We start from the raw sequence: 19,166 nt of genomic DNA on the forward strand, positions 1-19,166 counted from the left end.
TGCAAATTAAAACCACAGTGAAATGTCACCTTAAAATAATTAGAATGGCTATCGCCATAAAGACAAGAGATAACAAGCCTTGGCGAGGCGGTAGAGACTTGGGAACCCTTGTGCACTGTTGCTGGGAATTTAAATTGGTTCAGCCACTATGACAAACAGTATGATGGATTCTTGAAAATTAAAATTAGAACAATCATATGACCCAGCAACCCCATTTCTGGGTGTATATTCAAAGGAAATTTATAAAGGTTCTTGCCCTGCTGTTGTGGCTCAGTGGTTGGTGGTATAGAAAGAACAGGATTTAGATGCTTCGGCTTGTCACTGCGGTGCCATAAAATGGATCTGATTTAAGGAGCACAGTCTAAGGATTCCAATGTTCTATATGGTAAAATACTGGCATTCCCAGATTTGCAATCACATTTTGAGACTATAGCATATTCACAAATCAATCTGTGAAACTCGGAATGCTTTTCACAAAATATAACAACATTATACATGGTAGTATGCTTTCTCCGACTATTAAGTCTCTCTTGCTTAACTCACATTATATACAAAGTATTTAAGTTATGGTTATCATAAATCCTAAAATAGTAATTTGTATTTACTGATCCAATATCATACCAAATTTCTACATTCATTATCACATCAATTTCTGTAAATAAACCAAATAAATCCTAAGGGATTTATTCAACTTCCCATTTTATAGTCTAGGAAAGGAGGTTAACTATCTTTTCCAAAACCACAAATCTAGTCAAGACATTTACATAATTTAAATGCACATTAAACAGTGCTGATTATGTGCTAAGCATTATTAAAGAGTTTCACATATTTAAATCATTTAACTGTCACTGTTCACTGCCCCCCCCCCCCATTTTGTATTAATATCTTTATTACACTGATTCTCATCTCATCCTCCCAAATATGACTGTGGTTTGCTCCATCTGCTTGAACCTTAATCCAACACACAGTCCTGAAATGTTTTTAATGTTTACAACCTGCAAGAATGGGGAGAATGAAAAGAGATATGAATCTCATTTTGAAAAGGCTCAACCCTTATTTATGACTTATTTCAAGAACTGGCGGTGTCTCTGGATCACTCCGTTTAACGTGGAATGTTTACTTCATATAAACCCCTACCCCAGTACCGCCATCACCTGTTTCGTTTTAGTTTGCTTAGATAGCACAGAAAGAGAAACATGTTTGACAGAGGTGGATCTCTGAAAGTATCAAAGGAGTGGATTTTACCGAGATTCCAGAATAGAACCCTACACTCTCCTGTCTAATTTTCACGAACGCAAGTTGATCTTAAAATAATTAATATACAATTAAAGGCAGTGTGCAGGACAGGCTCCCCGGCGGCCTGGAGGGCGCGGGAGATGCATTAGCGCTTAGGGTGACAGCAAGGAGCTTGCACCGGCAGGAGAGGTGAAATATAGAGGAACAGCCACACACGTTTACTTTTCTTTTCTCCTTACCAGTATGCCTTTTGATCTGAACTTTTTATAGGGAGAAGTGAGAGAGTCAAAACTACAAAACATATAAAATAACATTTGGGATTGAGACAATAAAATGTACTAGTTAGGAATACAAGTTTTGGAGTCAAAGGCCAAGATTTGAATCTTGGTTCCAGCACATACTAATTGTGCCACCTTGTAGGTCAGTTACTTAAATTTTGCCTCAGGTTTTAATTCACAAAGTGATGATGGTAATAAGAGAGATCTCATAAAATTATTTTAAAAATTAAATAAAATAATATATACAAAACTTAAAATATTCTCTAGTATATAGCAAGTCACTGTCAAGAGTTAACTGTTGTCATTGTTTTGCTATTGGTAAATAATGTTATTTTTAATATGCATCGTGTTCTGGGTGATGGTTTCACACAGAGATCTACATGAATCACAACTGCACACATACTCATAAAATTACTGATGGGAGACCCTAATGAGAAATACTGCCATATTCTAAAGTGATACAGGAAATGCAAAATATCCAAATGACCATAAATCAAACCCACTTGTTGCATACAGCTAGTAGGGTGAATGTTAGGGTGGCAAAGTGCACCTCTCTGTCAAGATTTCCTTTTATGCTGGCTGGCTCATGGACCCACAGACATGAACAATACGGACACCCTCAAGGGCAAAGACATCATGGGTAGTTTCCTACTTTATGACTCAATGTCTTTATAGAGCAGGTACCTCTTTATAAAGCATATGGGTGAACTTTGAGTCAGAAAGACCTGAGTTCTCTTCCTGTATTCATCTTATAATAGGTATGTGAATGTGGACAAATTATTAAATTTCTGAGAGACAATCCCATCATTTGTAAAATGAAGATAATACACACTAGGCAGATAATAGCCAAAGGAGAATATGCATATAAAATATAGCACCTTAAATAGCAATTTACCTATTTTTATGTTACTATATTGAAACCTCAAATCAGAACACACAAATTTACCTTTAAAAAATAATTTTTGCATGCATGTACATATGTCTGTATTTTTATATTCAGGCAACTGCCCTTAGTATTTGTCCTCAGAGATCATTACTAAAACAAATTCCTTTTTATTGAAAAGGAAATGCCCTTTAAAGAAAAAAAGGTTGGCAAGAGCAGATTCTAAAGTAAATTTTCTCTTATGAATTAGTAGACCATCATTCTCAGTCTTCAAACCACTTTCCTAGCATAGACCACAATATTGACACCCCTCTAAAGAGGAGACGCATGGGTGGTTCTGGGGCTCCTTCATCATCCTCCCCTTTCTTTTCAGCCCACTCCCAGGCCCTTCGTGCCTTTAAGCAGAATTACACCATCATTGGCGTTGCACCTGGCATGGCTCGTGGTCCCAGGTGGAGGAGCAGATTTATAATGGACCTATTTGAAAATGCTACATTAGAGGAAAAGCTCTACAAACGGAATTAGTAAGACAATGCCGAGAATTGAATTGCCAGGAAAACAGTGGAGGGGAACAATTAAGGGGGAAGGCAAAGTGGAGGAATTTTGTGGCAGCACCCCCTGGATATTGTGCAGGGAGAGATAAGGCAAACGAAAGCATCAGCTCAAGGTGCGTGCACAGTAAGACCTTCAGCTAGTGTACGGAATGTTTCAGGTTGTCCCAGGGATACAGACAGGGGACTAAATATTGACTCAGCAAGAGTGCAAATGAGAGGTCTAATTAAATTAAATGGTACAAAGGAGAGGTTTGTCTCATAGAGTCCAGTAACTGCTTAAAACACAAAAGAGACCAAATAAAGATCAAAACGTATAGTAACAACCCGGCAGATATATCTAGTGAGATGTAGGAAGGACATGAGCATAGAAGTGACCAAACATTCAAAGGTTATCACTGGCTGAATTCTGAAAAATGGTTGGAAGATGTCAGAACTATAAGTAATCAGTAGCGCCTTTTAGATAAAGTCTGAGACTGACACAGGCATCAGCATGTTAGTTTTCTTTTTACTTGAATGAATGTCCATGTGCAGAAAATGCTTTAGGAAAATGCCTTTTCCTTGGAAGAACATGGTTAAGAGCTCATGGAGGACAGGGGTAATAGTTTTAAGCCCTAAAAATGCTGTGTTTCAGGTTCCACCCCAGAAAGGAGTGTGGAGAACTGTCAGGATGACGCTTGTGTACTCAGGGTTGGCTACTTCAGAATTCAGTCTTGGAGATTTGGGACAGCAGGTATGCACACTGGCAGACAGATGAAGAAGGACTCTGACAGGCCACTATCACTGAATGTGGATCGCAGAGCCTCTCTTAGGTAAGAAGGAAGAAAAAGACACAGCACTCCTTCCTTGGACCTACGCTCTCTGAGCCTTAGTTTCACATTTATAAAATGAAGATAAATGAGCACTGTTGTGTGTATAAAATAATATATGTAGGGGATTTAAAATGATATCTGATCATCAAGCGCTAGATAAAAGTTAGTTACCATTGTCGTTATCGTTAATCTTACAATCATCACAGGAGTGAACAGGGAGAACCTTGTCCTAGAAGAGTGCCCCTTTGTGTCCAGTGCCAGCTATGGACCCCGAATCGGCTCCATTTTCGTTAAAGCTTCTGCACCCTTTGTGCCCTTCTGCATCCTTCTGCAGGACAATGTAGCATTGTGTGTATTTGCTTTGGAATTAGAAGTGGGTTTTAGACCCTGCCCTGCTTTTCATAGCTTTGTGATCTTGGAGAAGTTGCTCAACCTCTTTCAGTTTCAGTTTCCATGTCTATGAAATAGGTACTAATACTTTTTCATGCAGCTTTCTTTAGGTAAGGATTATGAAAGCAAATGCATTTAAAATATTGAACACAGTGCTGAGTATTAATAAGCACTAAGTTTCATGGATATACACAGACACGTGCATATATCACATTTATGGCCTACACATATGAACCACACTTACATGTGTGTGTGTGTGCACACACACATGCACACATACCACCTTTTATTCCTTTAACTTTAAATAGAATCCCAGAATTTTTTAGCTTGATGAAACCGAGGCATTTCACTCATTCCTGCTGTCTCTTGTTAGCTTCTGTTCCATCTCATTCACATTTCACACACACTATACAGGTAAAACATGTATGTGTCACTTACATTATTCCTTAATTCAAGCAAGCCCTTCCTGATTTATTATTAAAAACATTACCTTGTATTTTAGGGAAATTTATATTTTTAATTTGGTTTCATGTCCTTTTGTCCTCTCCATCTTGAGCAAATTCTTCCAATTCTTTGTTATTCTTTATTATTTAGCTCAAATTGTCTTTGAAATTCTTTAGAACATTTACATCAGTTACTTGCTTAGTTGCAGATCTTTGGCATCTATTTTATTGTTTATGAATTCATTGTTTATTTCATTTCATTGTTTATTAATTCTACACTGCTCTTAAACACTCCTGTAACATACTTTCCGGTTGTTCTTTGCCAACATCTTAAAATGCCATGCTAACTGAAATGTTAATCTTGCCAAAATGACTTCCCTGAATTTTTGGGTAGCTAAAGTTCTACCCTATTCTGCAATTGAATAAATCTGGCATGTGACATTTGGATAAACACTCCAATGTTGAATAAAAATATCTCTATGCCCAATCATTCTTCAAATCTAAGGCCTAATATCTCCATTTGCATTGGCAACAAGTGAATTAAAGTCCAAGTATTTATCTGAAGATCTTTTACCTCGTGCTGAATACACTTAAGGGTAGCCTGAGATTGACTTTGTATGTCTTCCATTACTCATCAGCCACACATGGCCTAACCTCTAACCTTGGCTTAGAAGCAGAGATCATTATTCTTCCTCAAAGCCCGTATCAAGTGCTGCTGCTAAAACAGGGATGGGCAGTAAGCCATTTTATGATACACAGAGGAATTATCCCACTAAAAGGAGAACATTTTCCTAGGCTTCTTTCTTTAAACTTAATCTGAAATAAGCTTTTATAACCATTAGATGAAACATATCAGTGAATAATATGGCAAATTAACTACTACTCTGACTACTACTGCTGCTAGTGAATATTTCATGAGCACCTACTATATGCTAGACACCTGAGGCTAGACTGAAAATGATTTATCTCTGTGCACCTTACATGCTTTCCTCCTGGAAGGTATTTACCCGCCAGTGAGCAACCCTCTGTCCTTTCATTTCCTAGTACAGAGATGATGGAGGCCTGAGAGTAAGATTACAAAAAGTACATAAACCCCACTTCTCAGTAACAATGTATTTTATTGACAAAGAAACTACCAAACTGTATCAAACTTAAATGTGAGGAAAAGGTAAAAACTTTGTTGCTTTGGTCATTGAGAATTGGGAGCTGTTTATTATGACAGCAGAGCCTAACTTAATTGGACTATTCACTATTGTTGACTAGAAAAAACACTTCCTTAATTTTTTTTTTAACTGTAGATATTTTTTTTATGCTATATAATAACCTGAGGCTAGACTAAAAAATATATATATTTGTACAGGAGTGAATTTTTACTCTACATATGATTAAAAGTACAAATAATACTCCTGAAACTTCCATGAAAGAATATCAATATTGTCATTGGCAATAAGATAAATTACCATGAGTGCAGGGGCGGGCACACACACAGGAGTTGCTCAATGTTTGCCGTGTATGAGCAATATCTAAAGGGTATGCATGCACCCGGCCAATGTGGCTTAGTGGTTGAGCATCAGCCTATGCACCAAGAGGTCGCCAGTTTGATTCCCTATCAGGGCACACGCCCAGGTTGTGGGCCTGATCCCCAGTTGAGGGCATGTAGGAGGCGGCCAATCAGTGTTCTCTCTCATCCATGTTCCTATCTCTCTCTAAAATTCAATAAAAGAAAAAAAAAATTTTTAAGGGTATGCATGCATTTTGAGAAAACATAGAGCTCTGTTATACAATTCAACCATGAATTGCCTGTGACCGAGGGCGTGACCAAAAACATTCCCAAGACATCTACTATTGCAGAGATGAGTTATCATACTGTTTCCGTTGAGCTGTCAGAGTGTTACTGTTTCTTGATCAGCTACGTCATCACAAAGCAGCATTTTTAGACCATATTATCACAGCTCTCTGTTGAAAGGCTTCACTAAATCAAGATTAAAAGTTGTAACGTCAGGTTTTATAGAGTGTCAGTGTAAGAAATGTCCATTTGAACATGTCTGTCTTTTACAGATCACTTGGATTGGACATCATTCATCATATTACCAATTGTTACACAAATAATGACCACACACAATAAAAATCTCTTTAAATTTAAAGTCTGATAAGTTCCTCTCTCTATAGAAATGTCTATGCTGTCTATTATCAAGCAATGATAACTATATGTTATAATTACTTATTAATTTTCATTTGAATATAACTACAATAATTGATTAACCCAAAAGGTAGGTAATACCCACATTTTTTTCTTATTTAAAAAAAAAATAGCATCTGTTTTTATTCTTAGCTTCTATTTTCATATATATTTTTAAAGAATGAAATAGCTACAGTTTTTCAGAAACATAAAAAATACAAATTCTATTTATAAACTAACATTTGCTATAATTATTTCTTTTTGCTTGCCTTTTCTTCCTGTTGGCATTCTGTGAGTACAAGGGCATGGTTTACTCTCTGCATTGTTGTTTCAGGGCAGCACAGGGAGAATAAATACATGTTAGTGTGGAACGGTACACAGGGTTCTGAAACCAGAGCCTGGATTCAGTTTCACTCCATCACTTACTAACCATATGGCATTTGGCAAGTCATGTTCATTTATTAACCTTAGTTTTCTTGTCAACAAAATACAAGTTTACTTGTAGCATTGTTGAGAGGATAAAATAACATGTATAAATGTTTCAATACGGGCAGGGTATTTACCAGACTCAGCAAATTCTCCCATCACCTTTTTCCCATCCACAAAGTGATGGTAAAGAACATAATGATGCTATCATTTATCTCTTAAGTAGGTACCTTCAAAGAGAGCCTAAAACAATTTGTGCATGTAGTTTTCTGAAGTCCTCTTCTCAGAAGAAGGGTAGGAAAGAAAAATAATAGGGTGGGTGAGAATAGAGATAAATGAGAACATTATTAGTTTCAGTCACAGACCAGTTCTGGCCTGATCTCACAGGGCCTGTAAAGTTGCACAGCAGACATGGTACCACAGGCTACAGGCTTCCAGAGCATGAGGGGTGGTGGTGCATAACGACCCAGGCAGGCTGATTCCTATTTGGCTGAGGACAGTATCCAGAGAAGAGAGCAGCTGTGAGAAGTCAGCCGCCAACGTGCAATACTGGGAGGTGAGTGAACTAACCACCAGGTGAGAGGCTCTGGCAGGAGCAGCAACATCCATAACAGCATTATGAGCTTTCCCTTAAATTTTATCTTCCCTTAGGCCAGCAGTTCCCAACCAGGGACAGTTTTGCATTTGGCAGTGTCTGGGGACATCTTCGGTTATCGCAGCTGAGTGGTGGGGGGGCACTGGCACCTAGAGAGTAGTCCAGGGACACTGCTAAACATTCCACAATGCACAGGACAGCCCCAATTACCAATCATTATCCCAAATGCCAACAATGCCAAGGATGAGAAATCATGGAATAAACAAATATATAAAATTCAATGTTTGCTATTCATTACAAAAGCTACTGGTTTTCTATTAATATCACTCAGACTTTACTAATCAGGAGAGGAAAATGTGGGATTGCATTGATTTGCTGCTGAAAACAAACACATACCACAAACGTACTCTCCGGGGAGCTTTGAACTTTTATCTTGTGAATATAATTAGTATCACTTCGTAATCTGCAACAATAAGCTTAAATTCAGCAAGTCATGGACTGAAATGACTACTTTTGCAAATGTCATGTGCCTTTTGTCACATCTGTTTTCAGTCCTACCTTTCTCCACATCCTCATGCATTCTGATGCCAGCACTTTGCTGTCCTACAGTCTTTAGCGCCTTGATTTTTATTTCCCTCCCCTTTTCTTCTGTGCATTTTCTCCCTGGCTTCCAACAGAACTCATAAACAGCAGGATGTTTACATCCAGCTCTGCTCTTTCCTTCAGCTGCACTTTGCCTAATGGGGACTCGGGCACATCCTACGGCTGTCAAATCCGTCTTGCTCACTTTCATGGCCTTTCCGGCCACCTCCTTGAAACTCCATGGTTCAGACTGCCTAGCACACAATAGTACTAATTAATCCTCATTCTTCTTTTCTAAGGAGTGATAAAAATGAAGCTCCTTTTGTTTTCTCAAGCAGAAACAGTCTTTTCTATTAAGCCTTATGTTCTTCCAATATCTTCCTTTTTAAAAATATGGAACTATTTGACATGCAAATAAGAATGTGGCCATTATTTTAAGGCAGCTGTTCTCAACCTGTGGGTCGCGACCCCTCTGGAGGTCGAACGACCCTTTCACAGGGGTCACTTAAGGCCATCGAAAAACACATATTTCCGATGAGACACCGCTCCTCTATCTGCCTCCAAGCAGGTCCATCCACATGCAGATATGCCCATATACAACATAAGGAACTATATTAAAGGGTCGCAGCATTAGGAAGGTGGAGAACCACTGTTTTAAGGGGTAAATTTAATAGTAGAGAATTTTACATCACATTTATATTTTTCTTCTTTCTCCCCTCTATTCTCTTATTAACCTTTGTGTGTGGGTGTGTGTGTCTCATCCTGATGTTTTATCCTCTCTACCTCTTAATTGAACTGAGGATCTAATTTCACAAAAGATGTCACTGCTGTTCAGAGAGAGATACCCAACAGTCTCAGGAAAGCCATGTCAAATCAATCCTGTAATCGCTAACAATGTAGTGCACCATTTTCACTTTCTTCTAGATCTAAAATTAACAGGTAATTCCTAAAGCCTCTGATCTCATTCTCACTGATTACATTGCTGAAGCAGAATTCTAGAAACATCTTTTTAAAACAAATCAAAACAAAACAGTTTGCTACTACATATTATCCTGTGTCACTCAGGGCAAAGAAGAACATGTTAGAAAGGAAATGTGAAGAGAAAGAGACATCCAGAGGGGCAAGGATTCTGGAAAGAAGGTTGAATGGGAAGCACCAGAAAGCTGTCTTCCCTCCCAGACCACAATTGTAATGGTGGAATCTGTCTGATATAACTATTTAGAAACTGTGGAGTCCAGTGATGACTTGACACTTCCAGAGGAAGGCTTGGAAGACATATGGTTAATGTATATCAGTTTCAGCTCCCAGCACAGTAGCAGCTTTCTGTTCGCCACACCTCGGTCACTTGCAGGCAGTGATGCATGTGTTCCTGAAGCTGCCTGCACACAACTCGTAAGAGCCAGGATGAGTAAAGAGGACCGAACATCAGGACTCCGTCCTGATCACTGGTTGCTATTTCACATCACAGAGATGCAGACAAAGAGGTGGTGGCCATTGTTGTTACATCGACCCTTATTGTTACAGGCCTACCCACTCTGGCTAACGTGACTTCCAGGGGATTTAAAGGTCCAGAACCTTATTTAACTTTTTAATTTTTCTCTTTCTCCCCTTTTAGAAGCCAGGCATTGAAGACTAGGGCATTCAAAAGCAACAACATATACAGGGGAAATGATAAAATCACTGTGCATGCCCAGGGGAAGACACAAGGTTAGAAAAGACCGAGAAGACTTTTTCATTATGCTTCGGGCTGATTCTTGGCACATAAATAGCCTGAAACAATAAAAAATCAAGTCAAAACAAGAAAGCAAGCAAATAAAAATAACCTCAGCAAACCATGGGAAAGGAACAGCAACTGATTTCTAGAGTTACCATATTATTAGATTCAAATGTCCAATTTAAAAAAAAACACACATAATATCAAAGAAACAGGTATGTTCCATTCAAAGAAACAAAAATGAAAACCAACAGAAACTGTCCATGAGAATAGCATAATGGCAGATCTATAAAAAGACTTTAAGACATCTGAATTAAAGATGCTCAAAGAATTAAAGCAAGACATGGACAAAGTCAAGACTATGATGTATGAACAAAATGGAACTACTAATAAAGAGATAGAAAACATAAAAAGAAACCAAAAAGAAATTCTGGAACTAAAAATACCATACTGAATGAAAAAAAAAAAAAAAAATCACTACAGGGATTCAAAGCTAGGTTTGAGTAAACAAAAGCAGCAGCAAAGTTGAAGATAGGACAAATAAATTAACAAATCTGGGAACCGGACAGCAAAAAGGCTGAAGAAAAGTGAACAGATTCTTAAAAAATGTGGGGCATGTTCAAGCTGATCAACATACCCACTGTTAAATGTCTCCGGAGAGAAAGAGAAAAAGACAGAAGGCATATTTGAAAAAATGATAGCTGAAAACTTCCCAAATTAGATATTATGCATGAATATAAATATCCAAAAAGCTCAATGAACTCCAATTTGGATAAATTCAAAAAGACTCATACGCAGACACATTATAATCAAACTGTTGAAAGCAGAAAACAAAAAAGAAAATTTTCAAACCAACCAGAAGGAAGCAACTCTTCACTTACAAGGGCTCCTCAATAGGATAAAAAACAGACTTCTCATTAGAAACTGAAAGCCAGAGGGTAGTAAGATAATATAGTCAAGGTGCTAAAAGACAAACTGTTGATTGAGAATACCATACCCAGCAAAATGGTCCTTCAAAAGTGTAAAGGAGACATTAAGACTTTTTCAGGTATACAAAGGCTGAGCAAGTTCATTACACTAGACCCTCCCTGCAAGAAATGCTCGAGAGAGTACTGCAGGTTAAAAGGAAAGACACTAGTCAGTAACTCACAGTTGTATGAAGACATAAAGATCTCAATAAAGTAAAGGCGTTGGCAGTTGTAAAAGCTATTATTATAGTAACAATATTGTATAACTCTACTTTTTTGTTATCTAAGCATGTAAGAAGGTAATACATTTAAAACACAATTAGTCTAAAAATTAGTATTAATATAATTTTGGTTTGCAACTTCACATTTTGTTTTCTACATAATTTAAGATACGAATGCATTAAAACTTTTATTAGTTTATGGTTTTGGACATAGTGTATAAAGATGTAATTTTATGACATTAACAACCAAAAGGGATGGTAATAATGTTGTTAAAGAAGTAGAATGTTTGTATGTTATTTAAGTTAAGCTGGTATAAATTCAAGACAGAATGTTATAACTCCAGTATGTTAAATGTAACCCCCAAGGTAATCACAAAGGAAATAACTGAATAATATACACAATAAGAAATGAGAAAGGAACTTAAATGTTTATTCACTATAAAATAACATCAGAAATTCTAAGCTAGAAGGAACCACAGAGCTTATTTAATCCCAAACCTTAGTTTTAGAGATAGAGGAAGAAACAGACTCAAAGAGAGTAATGTCTAGACTACAATGTCTCCTAATTTAGAGTCTAGTAGCTTTCCTATTGCCTCATGTTAGCTTCTCATGTTGAAGGTGAAGAATTATGTTCTACTCAGGCTTTCTTACGAATCCAGGATCATTAAATCATCATTATTATCAATTAATACTGTGCTCTCATCAGTGTTTTTCCACATCTTTAAATTAAAACCATTACTTGTCTCTTGATGTCAGTAGTAACCTTCCTCTCTGGGTGTACTAATACCACCTCCTGTCACTAAACTCACCAGGAGGCCATAGGGCTTACTTTCAGTAGCAATAAATCAAAGAACATGAGAGTTAGATTCTCATCCTGGCTCTGCCATTTGATTTCTTCATGAATTAAGGCAAATCGTTGAAAGTTCTTGACCTATTTTGTTGCTAGTAATGTCAATTTGAGTTAGATAAAACATGAAAAGATCATTTCTAATATTCCTTCAAATGCATAGTACAATCAGCATTTTCAAGAAATTCTAATGCAGACTGGTGCAGCTTCTATTGAAAACAGTATGAAGGTTCCTCAAAAAGCTAAAAATGGATCTGCCTTATGACCCAGTAATTCCACTTCAGGGTATATATCCAACGAAACCCAAAACACTAGTTCAAAAGAATATATGCACTTCTACATTCATTGCAGCATTATTATTATTATTTATTTATTTGTTTTAGTTACAGATGTTTCTCAGTTGCAGCATTATTTACAATAGCCAAGATATGGAAGCAACCCAAGTGCCCATCAGTAGATGAGAGGATAAAAAGGCTGTCATACATATGTACAATGGATTCTTACTCGGCCATAAAAAGAATAGAATTTTACCATATGCAATAGCATAAATGGCTCTAGAAAGTATTATGCTAAAAGTGAAATAATTCCATCAGAGAAAGACAAATGCAATATGGTTTTACATATATATATATATATATATATATATATATATATATATAATCTAAAGAACAAAATAAATGAACAAACAAAATTGAAACAGACTCATAAAAAAAGAACAGACTGATGGTTGCCAGAGGGTAGGGGCTTTGGGGAACTGGGTGAAAAGCGAGGGAGTTAAGAAGTATAAATATATAGTTACAAAATGGTCACAGGGATATAAAGTACAGCAAAGAGAATACAGTCTGTAATTCTGTAATAACTATGTGTGGTGCCAGGTGTATACTGGAAATATCTATTGGGGGAACACTTTATAAAGTATATGACTGTCTTACCACTATGCTGTACACCTGAAACTAATACAAATAATATTGAATATAAACTTTAATTTGAAAAGAAAGTCTAATCCTTTGAGATCAGTTTACCTAGCTACCAAGGTCACTTAGACCATGTTACTACAATGCAATAAAACAAAACAAAACAAAAAAAACTGCATTCCTACAACATTTTTCTTTTCAAAATATATCATTTGAATTACTGAGGTCCAATTGCTACCATTGATCTCCTACCTAACATTCGACAAACACACAACCAAAACAGTCCAGAGCAAAGTTTATTGATAAAGTGTATTTTTCTCTTTACTTTTTCTCCTGGCCCTTCTCTGCATTCCTCGCCTCTTCATTTTTTTTGCTTCTCCCATTTCACTTCATATCTCTCCCTGCCCCTTTTAAATCTATAAATACTTCAGCTAATTTTCCAAATCTCCTTTAGTTTTCCTAATTTTCTTGATGACTACCAATGATTGCAGTAAATTCAGAAAGCTCATTAAATAATTCCCTTAATGTCTAAACGTGGCAGGCACATTAACCTAGTAAATCATTCTGCATGTACTTGATTGCCTGCGTTGCGAGGGCCCAAGTGGCTTCTTTGGCCAACAGCTGTATTGTTGCTGTTTCTTTTCATTCCTAATTGAATGCACACATGCCCCTTGACTTCTGCTGAAACTAAGTTGCATTTGCTTGGCAAATTTTTAGTCTTTCTGATCTTTCCCCCCTGACTGATCAGTCTTATTCAATTTTTAAAATTGTGGCTTTGGCGCACCTGCCTCAGGGTAAGGGAACACAAACACATTAAAAGAAATACACAAAACATGGTAATTACGTAATCAATCAGTTTTAAGGAGTATTAAAAATTGTTGGCCTAAAAACATAACACTGAGGAAAGGGTAACTTGAAGAGTTTCAAACCATTTAAATTATTTGATTTTTCTTTTCATGAACTTTATCATATATATATGCATGCCAGAATGTAACTATACTTATTTTTTATGGTGAGACTCTTTTCACAAAGTATAAAAGCTCCCGGTTGGCACTGTGCATAAGGACACTGGAGAAACAACTGATGTAGGATTTATAGGAGTGCCCTTAGGTGACCCTGGTACATTTTAATCTTCTTAGAGTTATAGTTTTACTCTGTTCCTAAACTGATACATTAATAGGTCAAGGTGGCTGAAAATTGATCTGCAACAGTATGCTTAATTACATAGTTCTGTCATGTTTTGCTGCCATATTTTCAATTTGATTTTTATATATGCCCTCTTTCTTTGAGGGATGATAGCCGTTGAAGGGCCATGTTGGCTTCATTTTCATGTGATTGAAGGATAACCTGAGTCTGAGTCAGGTTCCAAAATCCAGGCAATGTCTTAGAGCTCAGCTCTGCTAGAACAGTATATCTGGTTACTATCGCAAAGCATTACTGTTAATTTGGATTATTTTTCTCTTCCAAGCAATATTGAAAAGTAGTGGAATATATGGACATTTTTACTTTATTCTTTTGCTAAAATGAAACTATGGATACAGCATTCAAATTTTAATCTTAACAGAGAACTCCTCCAGTTTTACCAAAATATGGGATAGATCAGCAAGAAATTCTTCAATTTCCTATTTATCTGTATCTAAATGTGTTTATATATTTATTTCCCTTTATACTGGCTCAGAAGAGAGGTTTTTTTTGTGTTATTTTTTTTAATCAAACCTAGTCTTTCAACCTATTTTCCTAATTCTATTCCTTCTCACTTAAGACATTATTCTATTAGTTATATTTCTAATCTTTCATAGATTCATTCTTTCCTTGCTTCTTCTGATCTTTACCTAATTACTGCCATCTTAAAAAGTACATAAATAAAAATGTTAACCAAGGACAGATAAAGAAGCTTCCAGTAATTCCATCTACTCTTTAAGTACCTTTCTATTTCTCTCCTCATGCTCTTGCTCTTTCTTTCTCCTTCCTTTCAACTACACACTATTGGAATATTTAGTCCATTTTACCATCTTTTCTCTGTCAGTGCATAAGTATTCAGCCCAATATGATCTAACTTTTGCCTACATTGTATTACTCATACTACTTTGAAAAAGATATAAAGATTCAATCAATATATACTTTAGACTCAGTCAACCTGAAATGTCTGCATTATTTATAGACATTGGCTACACTGTACCTTCAGTCACTCAACAATATTTATGGACCATATAATCTATTGGAAAATATGCATAAAAAGCAGATAATTACAACATAAGTGAATACTGCTATGATTTTGATAATCATAGAGGTATGGTAGAAATTTCTCATTGCCACCAAGATCCATTCTCTCTTTCACAGAAACGAACCTGATTTAACTGGAGAAAGCAATGGGCCCAGATCAAAACACCATAAATTTTACATTTTGCAGCATGTTATGCAGTTAAGCGTATCCATATGACTAAATTCTAGATAATTATATGTAAAATAAAGCATTTGGAAGAAACTTAAAAAGATGTAAGAAGCCTGGCCGGTGTGGCTCAGTGGTTGAGCATCAACCCATGCACCAAGAGGTCGCCGGTTCTATTCCCCGTCAGGGTACCTGCCCAGGTTGTGAGCCAAATCCTCAGTGGGGGTCATGCACGGGACAACCAATTGATGTTCTCTCTCATCGATGTTTCTATCTCTCTCTCCTCTCCCTTCCTCTCTCTAAAATCAATAAAGAAAAAAAAATTAAAGATGTAAGATATGCTTTTTTCTTTTGTTTCTTTATCTGTCTGGAATATAAAACCATAGCTAGAGCTAGAAAAGGCATATTTTGACTTTGGTAGAAATGAAAGCCAGAAATCAAGGATAATAAAGCAGAAAGATAAAAGTGCCTGATTCCCGGTGACTTTGGGAGGCTGCGTAACAGTCCTGGCTTGCCCCTTCTCAGACCTTACTATGGAGCTAGTCAACTCCCAATATGTTTCAGCTGCCACAGCCAAGTCTCTATCTGATGCAGGCACATCAGAATCACTTGTGTGTAGAAAGAGTTTTCTGGATCTCTGTCTCAGTTATATTTTGTCTCATTCAACATAATTTCTCTGGATGGGCCCATCTATTTCTCCTTCGTACTTCTCTCCTGAGTTTCCTAGCCACCTACCCATTCTCCTAAACCTTTCTCTTTGGATTCCCCACAGTCACTTAAATTTGTAAGCGAAACCTGAATGAATTGCCTTACCTTTCCTAATCTGTTCTTCCTTCTACATACAGCCTTTGGTTAATGATGCCACCGTTGAGTAAGTTACAAATCTCAAAACCTTGGGGGTAAATCAATTCTTTCTTCTTCAACCTTAACGTTTAATACATCATTGACTCTAATAACTTCTACCTCAGACGTTTTTTCTTGCATGGATACACTGCTCTCCATTCTCACTTAATGTTGCCTTGGTCTAGGTCCCCACTGTTACTCTCACAGACTATTTTTAAAAATAATTCCTAAATAGGCCTATTATGATAATGGTTTTCAAATTCCTTTCTGCTATAAATTCATCTTCTTTACCCTAAATCCTAACACCCCAGACCTATAAAACAGTCTGCCCATTCACTCCAGAAATGTATTCATTCCACTGACTTCTTTTCAAATATATTTGCTAAAAGGAATGTTTCATAAATGTGATTCTGGAATGCAGATGTTATTTAGCGAACTTTGAATATAATCTGTAGTTTTGAGAACCAAATCTCTGTAATTTTTAGTTTTCCTGCTTTAAAAACATGCTTATTACTTTTCATATCTTATAGGAAAGTGATGACTTAGATAGGACCTCATTTAAAGAAAAGGAAAAAAAGAACAAGATGAGAACTCAGGGTCACAAAGAGATTAAAGAAAGTGTGCTTTGACCTGGCGGGTTTTCTCAGTAGTTAAGAGCATTAGCCTGCAGACCGAACAGTCTCAGGTTCGATTTCCAGTCAAGGATATGGACCCATGTACCTGGGTTGCGGGTTGTTCCTGGCCCCACAAGGGGTTGTGTGGGAGGCAACCAACTGATGTGTCTCTCTCACACTGATGTCTCTTTCTCTCCCTCTCCCCCTCCTTCCCTACCTTCCACTCTATCTGAAAAATCAATGGAAAAATATCCTCAGAAGAGGATTAACAAAAACAAGAAAGTGTGCTTTGGCACACACAAATGAAATGTATTTTAAAAGCTTTCCAGGATCTACCTGCAAGCAGACGGCAGCAGAGCATGTAAGAAGAGGTGTGCTCCTTTTTTGAGGTTTATTTTTTTTCTAATAAGAAATTGTGGACAAAATGATGAAGGATAGTTTTGCATTTGCAAAGCTATTTCTCAATTTATGTAATGACTCAGCTTTTAAATTATAAATTCTAAATGGCTCATGCCTAGTCCTTCTGTAAAATATGTAAAGTTCATGAATTTGAATCATCATGCCAAACAGGAAGGAATGCAAACTCAACTTATACATCAAATAGAAATTATGTTTTGGAGGGACAATTAACAGTAATATATTTCAGCCGTAATGTATAGGCTGAACTTCTATCAAGGTTTTTGAAGCTTAGTTTCAGGCAACATGAAAAACTAGCATATAATTAAAAAACAAAATTCACATGATTTTATACCACGTGAATGATGGTGAGTTTGGTTTACAAATAAATACTTTTCTACACATTTAAAGTATTATAATGTTTAGAAAATAAAGGCTAAATGTATAATAATACAGAATAAAGATACAATACTTTAAAATACATATGTAAGTATACACATGCTGTATCTATATATGCAAGCCTATATACATGTATTTATTCATACACACGTTTTTGTATATAAATTGTGACAATTTAAAGTACACTTTCCTTTGAAAAGTAACAAGATGCCGAATTGTATAGGTTGTGTTTGTTCATAATTTTTGTTGTTTTTTGCAAAATATAAATATCAAGGAAACTAAAAATGTTTTACCTCTAATAATAACTACACATAATTTCCAATTTATTCACTTTTGATTTGTGCTCTTCACTTTCATCATAGATTCAAGGTTGTCCACCTGAACAGAGAAGACATAGGTCTTTGAAGGTAACCCCCAGTTCTGTCATTTACTAGTATGACCTTTGAGAAGCGATTTAACCTTTCAGAACTTCATTTTCTTCAAGTGGTAAAGTCAACAAAAGAAGCCAATAAACAATCTATATGGGATGCTATTGTGAAGATTAAATGAGATCATGTATAGGCAAGAAATAACCAATAAGGCTTAGTTCCCTGCCCTGTACCCTTGATGGCAATCCTTTGCTTGCATTTTTATAACTACGTTCTTTTTAAGAATGTTAGTTCACTGTACAAGAGTCTGATGTCAGGCTGTTGAGCCCTGATATGTCTCAAATTTATAAGCATGCTGTTATAATTTTTAAAAATTTGTCTTCATGAACGTAATTTCCTATAACATTCATGATGTTTCACCTTAACTTAAATTTATAATCCCAGTCCATGTCCTTCTCAAAGTCACTGATAACTGAATCTAATATAGATATAAAGTATTTTATTACCATACCCACTCTAAAGAAATGATATACTGTTATTAAAAATGAGTAGAAAATTTAGACATTATTTCTTCCATGGTCATTTTATAGTAGATTGAAATTCAGGGTCACCAAAGAATTTATGAAAGTTCATCTAAATCTATGATGTTCTATCATATTCCACTTCTAAAATTACATGTGGAAATAAAGTTTTTCAAAACCTGCATTTCTATGTTATAGAAATAAATGATGGGAAAATGAATATAAGTTAATAATAAAAATAATTATTTTAATTTGCAATGCCATATGCATTTTATTTTATGAAAATTATAGGGTTAAATTCAGGGTATATTATTTCTGAAGTCTGAAAATCATGCTCTAAATATTATTTCTTATCTAAGTGACTTAGAAAACCTGACTCATTCTAAAATCTCTGAAGTCAAACAAGTGTTGGCGAGGGTGTGGAGAAAAGGGAACTCTAGTACACTGCTGGTTGGAATGCAGACTGGTGCAGCCACTAGGGAAAACAATATGGTGTTAACTCAAAAAATTAAAAATTGAATTGCCACTTCTAGGAATATACCCTATGAAGCCTGAAACACCAATCACAAAGAATATATGTACCCCCATGTTTGTAGC

The 19,166-nt window shown here is 36.2% G+C and overlaps 1 protein-coding gene across 1 annotated transcript in view; it reads right to left on the reverse strand.

Moving 5' to 3' along the window:
• CTNNA3 (catenin alpha 3) overlaps window positions 1-19,166 on the reverse strand; it is a 1,555,380-nt gene that overhangs the window by 23,021 nt on the left and 1,513,193 nt on the right. The gene's annotated exons all lie outside the window — the stretch shown is intronic.

This window comes from Molossus molossus, unplaced genomic scaffold (genome assembly GCF_014108415.1).
Source record: "Molossus molossus isolate mMolMol1 unplaced genomic scaffold, mMolMol1.p scaffold_m16_p_17, whole genome shotgun sequence".
Classification (NCBI taxonomy): domain Eukaryota; kingdom Metazoa; phylum Chordata; class Mammalia; order Chiroptera; family Molossidae; genus Molossus; species Molossus molossus.